At 37.4% G+C, this 17,064-nt stretch overlaps 1 non-coding gene across 1 annotated transcript; it reads right to left on the reverse strand.

Annotated features, from left to right (window-relative positions):
- Positions 1-3,256: 3,256 nt before the first annotated feature.
- Positions 3,257-3,363, reverse strand: LOC141716217 (small nucleolar RNA R71). Its single transcript, XR_012572934.1, has one exon. It is a non-coding gene; the product is annotated as a small nucleolar RNA R71 (small nucleolar RNA).
- Between the last annotated feature and the right edge of the window lie 13,701 nt (positions 3,364-17,064).

The raw sequence follows: 17,064 nt of genomic DNA on the forward strand, positions 1-17,064 counted from the left end.
TCACTAAAGGCCCAAGTGTCCCCATATTTTTATGGTAATTCTATTCCCGAAAATAACCTAAAAGGGAGGGATGAATTTGTTAGATTGTCATAGGCCGGAGGTGATTGGGCTACCCTGTTCCGTAGGCCCTTTTGTAAGGTGGTTGATGGTAGCCCATCCACCATTAGGTTAATTAGTGAGGAGAGGCTGCTTATCAAGCCCTTATTGTGGATAACGGCCAAACAGATACTTGGACACTTTTAGAAGAATTTTCATTGAAGAGGGTTGGCCTTTCCCGGGACTCTGAAAAGGGTAATTTCAGTTACCCATGCTTTTCTTTTCTTTTTTAATTTCTAGCAACTTACATATTAACACTTATCTTTTGTTTATTTTTCTTTCAGCCTGTGAGGCCATCAACAATATTAACAAGCCCAAGGAAGGCAAAACGGGCCGCCAAAAGCGGCATAGGCTTAATCAAGACCCAAAGGGTAAGCCAGATGGGCCGTGTTTTCTTAATCCCCATGTTGCGGAGGTGGAGTTGGGCGATGATGTAAATCCTCCTTTGAATGGGCAAGCCGACAGGCCCAACTGAGGCTTTCGTAAGGGTGACACTGTGGTGGGGTCCATCAAACATGCCAAAGATTGGTCCTTTCACTCCATCACTCCTTGTGACTATGCTGACATAGTTACGGGAAGTGACATAGAGAGGATCGAGCACATGGGCTCCCAGGACCAAGCAACGGTAATGTTTCCTACTTTTGACTTGCTGTATTTTTGCACATCCTGTCTTCTTTTTCTTCTTCTTTTTTGTATAGAGCAATGCCTACTATCAGGCGGCACTCCAGCAGGCCAAGTCCTAGAAAGCCAATTCTGATGAATTCGAGAAGGAATGCAACAAGTAGAAGGGCCGGGTCGGGGTCCTTGACAAGAAACTGAGGAGCAAGACCAAGGAATTGTCTGAGGCTCATGCTGAGTTAGTAAAGCTCAAGAGCGATAAGAAGGTCCTGATCGACGAATACATGGATTCTGAAAAGTTCAGGTCTTTGATGGAGATTCATGACGAGGGCCTTTATCCCATCCAATTCATCCAAGGATGATATATTGTTGTGAAGGCAGTAGTGGAGAAACATCCTTGACTTGATAAAGGCCAAGGACTTCATTAGTCCTTAGCTTCCTGTTAAGTGGCATTTATGACACTTATTTATGCTCTAATAAGCTTTGAGTTGATGTATTTGTACTCAAGTTATTTGTGTTTTAACGTGTTTTCAAGTGTTTTTGCATGTCAGGCTTTACTTCATGAATCAGGTGAATTAGCATTATTTTGATGCTAATATGGTGTTTAGGATGTATTGGAATATAAGCTTGAAAGACTGGCTTGAAGCTTCAAGGAATAAAAAAAAAAGTTTTTTTGGCAGAAGATCGGCGCGCCCGCGCTGATGTTGCGCGCGGCCACGCCAGGGAGAAGAAAGTCAGCGCGCTCGCGCTGGTGAAGCGCGCGGCCGCGCTGGGTCAGGAATTAAAAATCCTGATTCTTTTACAATTCAAATTCTGGACTCTTGGGGTGCATGGACTGCTATATAAGCATAACTTAGGTCATTTATTAAGATATAGAATTCATAATTCAGAGTTTGAAGACATCAATGGATGAGAAGACGACAAGAGATCTTTTGGCACAATTCAACAAAGGCGAAGGCGATCTAGTTTATTCTTGTGAATCTTTGTTTTGAGTTATAATTCGGATGCTTATTTCTTGTTTATTTGAACCTATATTATTGTGTGTACTTTGGTTTAATTATTCGTATAAAGACTACGTTTGCTATATCATATTTTCATTGGAACCCACGTTAGCGATGAGTTCGATTAATGGCTAATCGTTATCATGGGGTTCTAGCGGATTTATTTATGGATTTCTTTAGTTATTTATTTGATGCCTTAGTGTGTGGTGATTGTATGATATCCTAGTTATGGTTGTGCTTATTCGTCTTATGAGCATCGCGAACTTATAAGATAGTGTGTTAATTCTTAATGAAGCGAAAGTGAATTTAAGGATTTAGAACTTGCCATGCAAGCCCATGCAAGCATAGGTTCATGTATTGTTATACGTGATTCTTAGGTAATTTTACCCATCTTACTTGCCCTATGTAATCAAGATAGATAACTTGTGCTTAAACCGTTATGTTGTCAAATCCTATAGACATATAGGGTCTCAATATAATTGGTGCCTATTTAGCTTCTATCTCTTTTGTGGATGTCTGGTAGAATGGTACTCGTGCAACAAAAGTTGGCGTTTATCAGTTTCGTGTTATCTGGTTAGTGTCATCACCATTGCATGCTAAGGTTGAGAATAATAAGGCTATTGAATGAAGTATTTAATGAAGTTAGAATACCATATTTGTCATATATATTAATTCAGTCTATTTTATTCTCTTAGTTATAATAGTTAGCGTAATTTTTAGTTATGAACAATCTCACTTTGTTATAGTCTTAGCATTGAATAATAACCATACACTGTTGCGTAGGTGCGTAATTTAGATAGTTAACCAATACAGTCTCTGTGGGAACGAACTAGAAAAGATTCTATACTACTTGCAAACTCGTATACTTGCGTGTATTATTAGCGCGTGTTTAGTGACTAACAAGTTTTTGGTGCCACTGCCGGGGACTGCAGTGTTAATTACTAGTTTATGTGTTTTCCATCAGTGGTCGTTAAAGTTCATTGAATCTGACATTGTCACTTATTTTAGGGTGTATGCATACGCATCCGCGTACTCGCAAGAGAACACTGAATAAAGCCGAGGAAGAACTTGTGGTAATTCATAGGGAAGTTTTTGAGGAAGAAAAGAAGGTAGAAGAAGAAGAGAAAGTTAAAGAGCCAATTATAGTAGCTATAGGTGATCAAGCAGAGAATCTGAAGGCTTTGATGGACTATTCTAAGCCTAAGATTAATGACATTCAGTCTAGCATCATTAGACCAGCCATCGCGGCTAGGACTTTTGAGATCGAGTCAAGCACGATCCAGATGATACAGAACTCAGTTTAGTTTGGGGGTTCTCCTACCGAAGACCCCAACATGCACATCAGGGATTTCATCGAGATCTGCGACACTTTCAAGTTCAATGGTGTGACTGAAGATGCTATCAAGCTACGACTCTTCCCATTCTCTTTGAGGGACAAAGCTAAATGTTGGTTACACTCTCTACCAGCAGGGTCTATCACAACTTGGGAAGATCTTACTGAAAAGTTTCTCACTAAATTTTTTCCCATGACGAAGACTGCAGCAATCAGGAATGCTCTTACCCAATTTGCGCAGCAAACTGGAGAATCTCTGTGTGAGGCTTGGGATCGATATAAGGAGATGCTAAGGAAGTGCCCACACCATGGCATTCCTGAATGGATGATTATCAACTATTTCTACAATGGATTGGGCCCTACTTCTAGGCCCATGCTTGATGCAGCATCACGAGGAGCCTTGTGGGCTAAGAGCTACGATGAAGATTATGAACTTATTGAACTGATGGCTGCTAATGAGTACCAGAATCCTACCCAGAGGTTGACTCAGGGAAAGTTGTAGGAATTCTGGAGTTGGATGCAGCAACTGTTATCGCTGCCCAACTTAAGGCGTTGACAATGAAGGTAGACACTTTAACTAATTATGGAGTTTATCAAATCACTAGTGTCTGTGAGCTTTGTGCTAGTGCCCATGAGACTGATCAGTGCACAATTTCGAATGAATCAGCTCAGTTCGTGAGCAACTTCCAGCGTTCGCAGCAACCTGTGCCAGCCACCTATCATCCAAACAACCACAATCATCCTAATTTCAGTTGGATCAATGCTCAGAATGCAGTTCAGTTGGATCAATGCTCAGAATGTGGTTCAACAGCTTTATCAGCAGTATACAGCTAAACACTACAACCCCCCTAGTTTTCAGCAACCGCAGTATGCACCAAAACAACAACTCCAACGGCAACCAACTAATGAAAAATCTGAATTAGAGGAGTTGAAGCTTATGTGCAAGAGCCAAGTTGTTTCTATCAAGACCTTGGAAAATCAAATTGGGAAAATTGCCAATGCCTTGCTAAATCATCATCCTGGTACACTACCTAGTGACACTGAAGTGCCAGGAAAGAATGAAGCTAAAGAGCAGGTAAAGGCAATCACTTTGAGGTCTGGAAAGGTTGCTAATCCCGAAAAAATTAAAGATTTGACTGAAGAAGCTGGAGCTGGGAAAGAAGTAGACCAGTAGGATGAAGAAGTGGAACCAAGGAAGACTACTGTTGAGCCCACTCTTCCTGAGTGTAATACAGGGGAGGAACAGATCTATCCTCCACCGCCTTTTCCTAAGAGGCCGCAGAAGAAAAAGCTGGACAAGCAATTCGAGAAGTTTCTGGAGGTGTTCAAGAAACTTCATATCAACATACCTTTCGCTGAGGCTCTCGAGCAGATGCCTAGTTATGAAAAGTTTATGAAAGGTATTCTCTCTCGGAAAGTGAAGCTAGATGATTTAGAGATGGTCGCTCTCACGGAGGAATGCAGTGTTGTGTTGCAGCAGAAGTTGCCTCCGAAGCTTAAGGATCCAGGAAGCTTTACTATTCCATGTACTATTGGGAAAGTGTCTTTTGACAGATGCTTATGTGACTTGGGAGCTAGCATCAATCTGATGACTTTGTCAATCTTCAAGCAATTGGACTTACCTGATCCCAAACCAACTGTTAGGTCACACACATTGTAGAAGGGGGTTGAATACAGTGTATAATACAATCAAATCGAATTAAGAACACAAGTATGTAACAAAGAATAATCTTATTAATAAAACAATATTACAATAGAACCGTTCTCTCTAAGTGATGAACAAATATCACGAGAGCTGCTAGGGTTACAATGAATAATATTCTCGATAATGATAACACTTCTAGTGTAAACCCTATGCTGTGTTTATATACCACACAGTTACAAGATAATCTCTAATTGATATCGAATATAATTCTGTATCCTAAAATATATCAATTAGTTATCTTTTCCTCCAAGTCTTATATTCTTCATAGAATTCTTCTCCATGCATATCTCTTCTTGTTTTAGTCTCGATCTTCTTTCCCTTCAATCAGCCGCCTTCCTTATCTGAAAGTCTTCTTAAGTCCTGATATTATCTCTTGATGAATATCTTCTGATATCTTAAGTTCTGATAACTTAAGTTCTGATATCTTAAGTTCTGACTTCAGTATAAGTACTGATTTACAGTTAAGTCATGATTTGTCCTGTTAGTTAAGATCTGAAAACTAAACACAAATCATTATTAGACATGACATCACAAATATATCTAACAATCTCCCCCAACTTGTAAATTAGCATAATATACAAGTTCAATAGATATTTGATGATGTCCAAAACATTAAGTACAAATGCATATGAGAATTTAACTAGATAACTACAACTCACAGTCCTTGTAGCTTTTATGTAACACCCCCAGATCCGGGGTCGGGGATCCGGGTCGTCACGGTCTTTCTTTCCATAATATCACTTCACTTAATTAATAATAAATAACCTTATATTGTGACCCCACACTAAAACACACCACAACCCGTTATAGTCTCAGAGATGAAATTGAAATAAGTACAAGTCTTTGAATCCACAATTTAAAAGTTATTACAACCCAAAATGATTACTTGATAAATTTACAGTTAATTGCCATTATCTGCCACAAGTTATAATTATACATAATTGATTCTCAAAAATAGAATGCCTGATCTACCAATAGATCTACCTCTGCAGCTATAGCAGCTACAACATCATCGGGAAGACGCGGGACGCTTCCCACGCGCTTACGCTGGGTCTGCTGGAGTCTGGCCATCTTTCCTAGTTGTTGTTGTGTGATGAAGAAATAAAGCAAGAGTGAGCCTTACAGCTCGCAAGATAATATATAGTGATAACAATAATATAAGTATCTAAATGGATACTTACTAGAATCTTTTATCATGCGTAAGATAATTACTTACTAGATATAAGTAAAAACAAGGGATGAAGTTACCAAATACTTCACTATACTTATATCATTTAAAAAGCTGCTTGAACTACCACTGTTCAAAGTATAATGAGCTTTCAACAGTTCATCAGATAGATGAGACTACAAGACAAGATTTGAATAGATTAAATCTTTGAAATATTATTAAAGGAAATGAAGTTATGATATACTTCATTAAGTTCTGATATATATATATATATATATCCACATATACATCTTCTTTATACAATTTCCTGAAAACCTCTGTCATGTAAAGTATGAACAGAATTGCAATATCCAATAAATTTGGAAAGGAAAAGAATTTGGCATAAACCAGATATCTTGCTGATCAGGCAAAGATACCCATAAGTAACCTTTTCTACTAGTAGATGGACGAATTCCCCACTGGTCATCACCCTGGTCGTAATAGGACCTTATGCTGGACTGCCACTCAGCCACTTATGCATTTGATGGACTCCCACTGAGCCACTTACACTATCATGGACGCCCACTGAGCCCATGTTGCTTATGCCGACTCAATAGATGGACTTACTTCCAGAACGTTGGGTAAGTAATCAATTCATTTACCAAACTGCAACCTTGTTGCGAATATAAAATACACCACAGAGCCGGATCCGTCAGGTTTTGAGCGAGTATTTAAATCCCCTTAAAAAGGAAGACTTAAATATAAAAATGAGTTTTGGGATCCGCTCTAACTTTTTAAACAATCATTTTTGAAGACTCGAAAACACTTTAAAGAGAGTTTGGAGTAAAGCTGATTTAATGAAGTAAATCAGTCCCCAGAATATTTAGAAAATGTCTGAATATTATTATTTAAATAATATTCCCATAAAGAATAATCTTTATAAAAATAATTGAAGTAGAAGTATTAAAACTTATACTTGAAACGAGTATTAAATAACCAAAGATATACTTATATGAAAGTACTATCTTTATTTGAATAATCGAAAATAAGTTTGATTATTGACACCTTATTCTTTAATAAAATAAAGAATATATTTCAGTAATAAGCGGAGTCATAATACCTCGAATGAATATTATAAATAATATTCATAAAATAAAGGAGTCATACATCCTCGATTGAATATCCAAGTAATATTCAATAATAATATAAAGGAGTCATAAGCCCTCGAATAATATTCGAAATAATATTCAATAATTAATATAAAGTTATCGAATAACCCTTATTCGATTAATAGTTTTGAAAACTATGACCATATATATATATAAGTATATATATATATATTTATATCCATATATACAAAATCTACTCGGGATCCTCGACTCCCGGTTTTAGAAAATATTTTCACCTTTGGGTCCCTATACTAAGGGTATATGCAAATTACCGCTATCCTCTAGCATAGGTATTATCAACTGAATCAACAGATATATACGGAAAGAATACGAAACAGGCATGCATATATATATACCATAGCAGCATGCTTCAATATATTGCAACATTTGCTAATTAACCAACATGCATCTATCGCAAGATAATGCAAATACATATATACATCACAACAACAGTTATAACGGGTAGAAAACTTGCCTGAGCGACTTGGGGTGATAAAAGGCTCGGGACGAGTCTGGTAACCTATAAACAACAAGTTGGAATTAAACCAAAGTCACTTGTAAATCTATACTTTAACTAACTTAGACTCTAACGCTTGTTTTGCGCTTACTGATTCGCTTAAGTCACTCGAGTACCCTCGGCTCCACCATTTTTAATAATTTAACCTTTACGAGTTTTAAGGCGATTCCTTCGCGAGTGTCTTACCAACTGCCTAACACACTTGCCATAAATGTTTCATACATTAATTAACCCTTTTTGGTCTTTAACCTATGTTTCAAAGTAAGGCGAGGGGAAAAGTTTCGTTCGCGAAACGCCGTTACATGAAACGGTCGTTTCTCCTAAACCGTGCATCGGAATCGAACGAACTACATATCAAAACGAAGCTTGTAACATGAGCTATCTAAACATGGCAATGGTCATAATCTAGCAGGGGGTTCTCGGGTCCTAATGTTATGCACAAAAACAGTCTAAAGAAAATCGGACGTTACGACGGCTATGTTTACGCGATTTCCAAATTTTAAACCATTCAAAACCAACCCAATTCAACCTCAAATCCAACATACAACCAACATCCATCCTTATCACATCATAACAACCCCAACCAATTCAATTTTAACATTCATACTTATGCCTAAGCTTAACTTTAACCATACTTAAGTTCTTTTAATCAAAACAACAACATTTACCATTCCATTTCAATACCATTTCAATCCCAAACTCTAAATCACAAACATCAAGCTACAATATCACCCTACTAATCAAAATCATCTTATAATACATAGGAATCTAGGGTTTGGAGATGATATACCTTCCTTAAAGTGGTGGGAGTAGCTAGGAAGCCTTAAGAAGCTTTGAGAAGTCTTAGGAATGCTTGGATCTTCAAGGAAAACAAGAAAAATTTCAAGTTAAAAACTTGAAAACACTATTCATTGTCTTCTTCTTTGATTAAATGAAGAAGATTGAGAAGGAATTGATGGCTTAAACTCATGATATAGCCCTAACTAAGCATGAAGATGATTAGGGAATTAACTCACCAATTTCGGAAGCTTGGATCTTTGATTTTGAATTTTCTTGCCTTTTGCAATAGTAAAAAGCCGAGAGCTCTCAAGAACAATGCCTTGGTTTCTTTTTGATTTTGATGAAGAATTAATTTGCTTGGCTTGGTTGATTTGTTTTTGTGTTTGATTTAGTCAATTACCTATTTGCCCTTGATTTTGTGTGGTTAAAAAGCCACCACATCTCCTTCCTTCCCATGTCATGCCTATGTCATGTTGTGATGTCATCCTTCCCTCTTTGTCCTCCTCTCATTGGTTGGGTGACATCACTCACTCTAATCCCTTTGATTAACTTCCTAATTGTTTGCCTAATGACCGCTGATCTGTTATACGGTTCGCTTAACTTTCGTTCTCGTTTATCGTTTGAAGGATCATACCCGGGATCTTATTACTTAGGTTCCCTTAACCTTTCTCAATACCTTATATTCCTTTTTATGATCCTCTATTATAATCCTTTAATTTAAATCCTTTTTATCCTGTTACCTTATACTCAATTCTCTCCGTATCTAGTGGATTTCCGGGAAAAACCAAAGTATTCGGAATTGGATTCTGACGATCTTTACATACACTCATATACCGTATAGAGTACTAATAAAATCTCATATATATCCATAACAGAACCCCTACATAGTGTGGCATGAAAAGTTTTCTCATTCAGCAAAAACACTATTCACAAGGGTTACAAAAAGTTGAAAATTTTGGGGGTTATTACATTTTACCATCCTTAAAGTCTGATATCAGCTTTAGCCTGTAAATCTTTCAAAATTTAACAGTTGTAGTCCTCGACCTGGCTTCAGTGTTTGATCTCTTGAATGTCAGGAGTTGTTCTGAGATAATTCTTCAGAAGAGTTCTCTCAGCATATTCAAGTTCATTTATAATCCTCCTTTTAGCATCTTTAAGTTCAACTGTATCTTCTCATGTCTGAAAGATAGCAGCCCTGAGATCATTAATCTTTACTTTCCTTATTTTCTGATCCAGTCTGATCAGATTAGCTTTGTTAGACTCCAGATTAAATTCAACACCCTTAATACCCAGAAAAGTAGTGATCTTGGCGGTATTGGGCTTCATCTCAACTATATCACCATTGTGAGCTCTGTACTTTGGATAGTATGGTCTGTCAGACTTTACAGAGTAAAGTTTCTTCTGCCTCTTAATATCAGATATTAAGTATCTGGCAGCACCATCTATTGACCTGTTCTTCACTTGAAGTAGAAATAAAACATGTTGTAGTTCTTCATAATACTTCAACCGAATTGCATTCTTTCTTATCTGGAATACTCTCCCATCTGTCATAAAATAAAGCATTATGTCTTCTTTCAGCTTGGAGTTGTAGACCATCTGTACAGACTCTAATTGATTTAGTCTTTCTGGAGTTGTCCCTACTCCTGGTTCAGTAAGGGATGTAGGATCTGAAGTAGAGTTGTTTATTCTTTTCTCATCAGGATTACCCAGTCCTTTTTTATCTCTAGCTTCCTTCCCTTGGATCAATCTACCCTGAAAAACATTTGTTGAAGTTTTCATAGGTTGAGCAGATTGTTTAGCTTTAGTAAACCCAGGTAGTAGAACTGTTGAAGGTTTAACATGAGCAATGTCAAAGGTTTCCTTTTCTTCTGATGCCAAGACAACTTGAGCTCTGTCAGAGGTTGCTTGAATATTCCTTTTCTCCTTCAAAATCAGATTTGTATCTTCATCAGCATTTACTTCTTGATCCATGGTTGGCATATATATCTTTACAGATTCATCAACTTTTGCCTTACCCTTGAATCTAGGATCAACTTCCACCTATGATTTGGACTTGGCCTTAGATGCCTCAGTATTTGTCTTCTCTTTGATCACAATGCCCTTAGGCTTAGGTGGTTTCTTTACTGTGACTTGAGTTTTAGACTTTGACTTAGATTTGTCATTTTCAGCTTTCAGTCTAATCTCTTCTTCCTTCAGACTTTCAATATCCATGCCTGGATTGTCCTTTAGGAACAGCCTTTTGAAGATTTCTTCATCAAGTTTCAGAGTTTGTTCATCAGAACTTATCCTTTTAGTATCAAAACTTGTTCTTTGACTTATAGTTCTGGCTTCCTTTGATAAAGAACCCCTGCCTTGACTTAGACCTCTACTCCTTTCAGAGTTTCCCTGGTCTTCATTATCATCATCCTTACCCTTCAGTGGTTAATCAGTTGTGCATTTGGACTTAATTACTTTCTCCCCCTTTTAGGAATCATCTGGTAGAAGCAGGGAGACAAGCAATTCCACAGAGTTTTGGATTTCATTGAGTTGGTTTTGTTAAGCAGCTTGATTCTTTAAAATATCAGATAGTTGAGCTTGCTTCTTTTCTTGAGTCTTTACTATATACTCAATGTGGTCAAAGGCTGGCTTAAAAAACCTTTTCTTGTCCAATGTGACAGTCATGGTTTTCTTAATCACCGTATCTTGAATTTGGTCCACCTTGGCTTGAGTTATTGAATGTTGACCTTGAAGGTTCCTGGTACTCAATGCAGTAACTCTGAGCTGTGCTTTGAAGTCATCATTCAACAGCATCTCATCAGCTTTAGCCAGGTGCTGAGCAAGAACATCTGCAGTAGGAACAAAATCAACTTTGTTACACTCCTTGATCCACTCTCTTCCTCTGTTAGTTTAACTCCAAGGAACTGGTGCATCCTTTCTCATAAACTTCTTAATCAAATCAGCTTTACAAACTGTTTGTGGAGGTGCATGTCCAGAAGGACCAGCTGCATCAACATTTATATTTGTAGCAGCTTCACCAGTATTTTCTTCAACAAAACTTGCAGAATCTTCAGTATCAGCATCTTTTGATAGAATGATTGTATGTGAAGCAATAGAAGATTCATCTTCATAGGACATCAGTATCTATCAATGGAGTGGTTGGTGGAGTGTGTTGAGAAAGATGTGAAGTAGATGGAGCTTCCAGATACAAGACCAAAGGCACATCCAAGTTATTGATATCAATTTCAGCACTTGTGCCTGGGTTGTCAGCATGTACTGGAGAGTTTATTGGAGACACAGGAGGTGTAGGCATTGGAGTAGTCTCTGGCACTTAGATTAGAGATTTGTGAGCTTCATGAAGTTTGGCTCAGCACTTGGAAGAGATTCAACTACAGTAGATTCTTGTGGGATCAGAGATTCCTGACCCCCTTCCACAGTTGCTGCTTCCATTCCTTTTTCAGAGGTTAATTCTTCTACAGCCCTCCTTGCTCTTTGCTTTTTAAGTCTCTTAGCTGGTGGAGAGACTCTGGGAGCTTGATCATCAGAGTTTAGCTTTCTATGCCTTTTTAGGGGCCTAGAACTCCCAGTTTCTTGAGCTGTCTGAGAAGAGACCTTCTCAGTTACTTCAGCAACAGGTTCTGATGGTGGAACCTGTACCTCATCATCAGACTCATCTCTTAAAATCATCTTCCTTCTTTCTGTTGTGCCTGAGGTACTGTCTTAGTCCTCTTTGCTCTAGAAGAAGAAGGCTTCACCTGATTATGTGATGATGGTTGGTTGGCATGTTCTGATGTGTGTGTTTGTTGAGTTGCAGTAGTAGGTCTTGATGGCTGTTGTGGTTGTGGTTGTTGTTGTTGTTGTGGAACATCAGGATATAATACAGAGTAAGTATCAGCATCAGCATTTACAAGGGCTTGCTTTACTGCTAAAGGAATTCTAAGGGGCCTCAGAAATTTCTTTTTGGTATCAGCAGTTAAAAGGTCAGTAAAAGCCCTTTTTGCTAACCTAAAAGGTTCTATGTGTTCACTTGCTAGTTGTGGTTCGTCTAATGTACATTAACTGTAAATTAACTGACAGAACCTAGCAAAGTAAACTACATTCCTGTCCTCTTTCATTCTATCTCCTATAAAACATAACACAGTCTTGGCATAATCAAAGTGAGACTGGTTGAGGAGAGCATACCCAATTTGTTGAGTCAAAATCGAAATGGCATCAAAATTTGAGCATTTGTCTGCGAACGCCTTGGTGATGCAATCGAAGAAAAATCTCCATTCTCTTCGAATATGTGGGTGTTTTAGTGGGCCCAACTTTACCAAACTCTCCTCATACCCTAAATTAGCCATTTTGTTGTAGCAATGGCTCCTCAATAGCAGAACTGAACTGGCAGTTCTCAGGTAGATGTAGAGCTTTCCTGACTGTTTCTGGAGTAACAACGTACTCCACCTCCTTTTATGTAAAAATGATGCTTGGAGTCCCATCCTTACCACCATCATCATAAAGTCCCGTTCGCCAGAACGTCAGAATTTGAGTTCCAGATAAAGTGGATGGTTGCGTCAAAGCGAACCCTATTTCACTGTGAGCCAAGAAGTCCTGAACAAAATGAAGTTCCGACGGAGCATCACTCTTGGTTAGAATGGCAGTAGTAGTTGTTGGGGACGAACTTTGCTCCATTAAAGATTAGATCCTTGGGTGCCATTGAAAAAGAAGTGAGAAATAAGAATGCTTGAAAGATGTTTGGTGAAATGCCTGTGTAAAAACCGTCAGTGAATATAGAGAGAATAAGAGAAAAGAGAGAGAGTATTGAATACAAAAGTAGATAAAAGATTTAAAATCTTTTCTCTCTTTTACTTATACACGCTACTTGACAGCAGTTAAGACGAATTGGAACAGTCTTTACACCTGTCATCCATTCAGTAGTTAAGACAATAGTTAATGGGCACGGGAAATAAGTAATGATTACTATGCACATGCAGTTTTTTAATAAAAAAACTGTTCCCACTAAACAAGTAATTATTACTGTCTTTATCTCACTTAAACCAATATTCTGATAAAATAGAACCATTCAAGTATTGACCAAAAATAAATCAAGTAAATAAATACTGCCACATAAGCATCAGAACTTGACTATTATCAGAATTTAAAGGTCATCAGAATATAGCTTATGTACTCAAAAACTGAATGTTTATTTCTATGTTAGATATATTTGATAATGTCATGGCTAATATGTTTTATGTTTAGCTTTCAGATCTTACGTGAACAGGATAAATCAGTACTTAACTGTTGATCAGTACTTATACTGGAAGTCAGGACTTAAGGATATCAGTACTTATATTATCAGGAGATAATCATCAGAAGATAGATATCAGAACTTAAGTGCTGAAGGACAATCAGATAAGGACAGTAGCTGATTAAAGGAAAGAAGATCGAGATAAACATAAGAAGAGATATGCATGAAGAAGGAATTCCGTGAAGAATGGAATACTTGGAAGAAAAGATATCTGATTGATATATTTTAGGAAGCAGAATTATATTCCATATCAATTAGTGATTATCTTGTAACTGTGTAGTATATAAACATAGACATAGGGTTTACACTATAAGTGTTATCATTATTAGAAAAGATTATTCATTGTAACCCTTGCAGCTCTCGTGATATTTGTTCATCACTGAGAGGTAACAGTTCCATACTGTAACAGAGTTTATTGTTTCAATAAAGTTTGTTTTCTGTTACTTAAGTTCTTAAAGTTCGATTTGAGTGTACTATACACTGTATTCACCCCCTCTACAGTGTGTGTGTGACCTAACAATTGATATCAGAGCCTATGTGTTAACAAACATACAGTTAAAGATCCAAACACAATCATGTCGGACACAGAAACTCCAACTAAGCCTACCACAACTGAGGAACCACCAAAGACACAAATTCAGAGTCAGTATGAGACCATCAGAGTCCCCATACTGAGACCATCTGAATATCCCATATGGAAGGTAAGGATGACCATGTTCCTGAAAGCAACAGATCCAGAATACCTTGATAGAATCAAGGAAGGTCCTCACAAACCAACCAAACTCGCTGTTGCAGTTGCAGGTGAAGCAGCAAAGATCGTACCAAAGGAGAAGAGTGATTATACTGTTGAGGATATAGCATCAATTGCTAAGGATGCTAAGGTACGACACTTACTGCATAGTGCCATTGATAATGTAATGTCAAACAGGGTAATCAACTGCAATACTGCTAAGGAGATATGGGATGCTCTGGAAACAAGGTGTCAGGGAACTGACACAATTAAGAAGAACAGGAAGACAATACTCACTCAAGAGTATGAACACTTTGACTCAAAGACTAATGAGTCATTGAATGATTTATATGATAGATTTGTCAAACTTTTGAATGATTTGTCATTGGTTGATAAAGAGTATGATCTTGAAGATTCAAACCTTAAGTTCCTGTTAGCTCTTCCTGAATGCTGGGATTTGAAGGCAACGACAATAAGAGACAACTACAATCTTGATGAAACAACTCTTGACGAAATCTATGGAATGCTCAAGACTCATGAGCTGGAGATGGAACAAAGAAGCAAGAGGAAAGGAGGAAAGTCAAGGACAGTTGCTCTTAAGGCTGAAGAAGAATTCCCCAATGCAGCTTCCTCAAAGAAAGACAAGGGTAAAGCTCTTTTCATAAAGTCTGATACTGAGTCATCAAGTTCTGAGAGTGATGATGACTCAGGATTCTGAAAGCTTGCCTGAGACTGATGCTGATGAGGAGATGATGAAGCTGTGTGCTCTTATGGTGAAAGGAATCACAAAGATTGCATACAGGAAGTTCAGGAAGGGAAAGAAGTTTTCCAGGAAAAGCATAAGTTCTGATAAGAAGAATTTTAGAAGATCTGAAGGCAGAGGAGGAAAGTCTGACAGAGGAGATTATACCAATGTTAAATGCTATAACTGTGGTGAGAAAGGCCACATATCTCCTGACTACAAGAAGGTAAAGGGTGACAAAGGCAAGGCTCTTATCACAAAGCAGAAAAGCTGGACAGACACTTCAGACTCTGAAAGTGAGGAGAACTATGCATTGATGGCAAATGCTGATAAAGAAAGTGCTGAGAGCAGTTCTGAAGCTGCTGAAACAAAGGTACCTCAGACTACTTATGCTTTTCATACTGATGATATTAATGAGTTGAGAAGATATCTTAAAACCATGTTTGTTAGCTATAGAGATCAAACTTTAACATGTGAAAGATTAACTTCTGAAAATCTTGCATTTAAGAAAAGGAATGATTTCTTAGAAAAAGAGTTAGTCATGTTCCATCAAACTCAGAAGGATAGAGATGATGCTTTTTATGTTAGGAATGAAGTGCTAAAATTAAATGAATCTCTAAAAACTGAGTTAGAAAAGGAAAGAGAGATTATCAGGACTTGGACTAACTCTGGCAAAACAACTCAAAATTTGCTAAGTAGTGGAAACTGGAAAGAGGGCTTAGGTTATGGAGAAGATAAGAATGATAAAGGAACTGAAAAAATTAAGCCTGTTGTTAAGCAAAAGCCAAAGTTTAAACCTGTTAAGTTTGTAACTGTAAAGTCTGAAAATGAGAAATCAGAAGTTAAAGAGGAATTAACCTCTGACAAACTAAAACAGGAAAAGACAGCTGAAGTGAATATAGGCTTAATGACAAAGAAGCAGCTTAAGCATAAGCTGAAAGATGTCAAGAATGCAAACAAGGTAAAATCACCTAGGAAAAATAGGAATGGAAAGGAAGGTGTGAATAAAAGCAATGATTATAAACCTGTTCCTAATGCTCCTAGGAAAACATGTCATAACTGTGGAAGTTCTAACCATCTGGCTTCTTTTTGCAGGAAGAATAAGAATATTAACTCCTTACCTTCAAAATCAGGAGTTAAGAGTCAGTCTGTTAGATACAAACCACAAAATCCTTGTTTTCATTGTGGTAGTTTATGGCATTCCATTTATACTTGTAAGGAATATCATAGTTTGTACTATGATTATTATCAAATAAAACCTTCTTTGAAGAAAGTTTCCATTGTTCCTTCTAGTGTAAATTCTGATTCAAAGTCTGATAGTGTAAGTTCTGATACGAAAAATGTTAACATAAACTCTGATGCTAAATCCGCTGCAAATGTTAACAAACTTAATAAGGCCAAAGGATCCAAGCAAGTCTGGGTCCTTAAAACTAATAATTAGTGGTCTTTGTGATTGCAGGGCAACAGGAAAAATATTCTAGTTCTGGACAGTGGATGTTCAGGACATATGACTGGAAATAAGTCCCTGCTATCAGACTTTGTGGAGAAAGCTGGCCCAAGTGTTTCTTATGGAGATGGCAACATTGGAAAAACATTGGGATATGGCAATATCAATCTTGGAAATGTCATAATTAAACAAGTAGCTCTGGTCTCAGGACTTAAACACAACCTACTGAGTATAAGTCAAATCTGTGACAGAGGTTATCATGTTGATTTCTTTGAAGAACACTGTGAAATTGTGAGTAAATCTAAAGGCAAAGTTGTTCTGAAAGGATACAGACGTGGTAACATTTATGAAGCTAAGCTTTCAACAAGTACTGATGGTTCTGCAATCTGTCTGTTAAGTAGAGCATCAATTGAAGAAAACTGGAATTGGCATAAGAAACTCTCTCATTTAAATTTCAACAATATAAATGAACTGGTCAAGAAAGATCTTGTGAGAGGATTTCCAAACACAGTATTT

The sequence above is a fragment of the Apium graveolens genome, chromosome 3 (genome assembly GCF_009905375.1).
Source record: "Apium graveolens cultivar Ventura chromosome 3, ASM990537v1, whole genome shotgun sequence".
NCBI classification, from domain to species: domain Eukaryota; kingdom Viridiplantae; phylum Streptophyta; class Magnoliopsida; order Apiales; family Apiaceae; genus Apium; species Apium graveolens.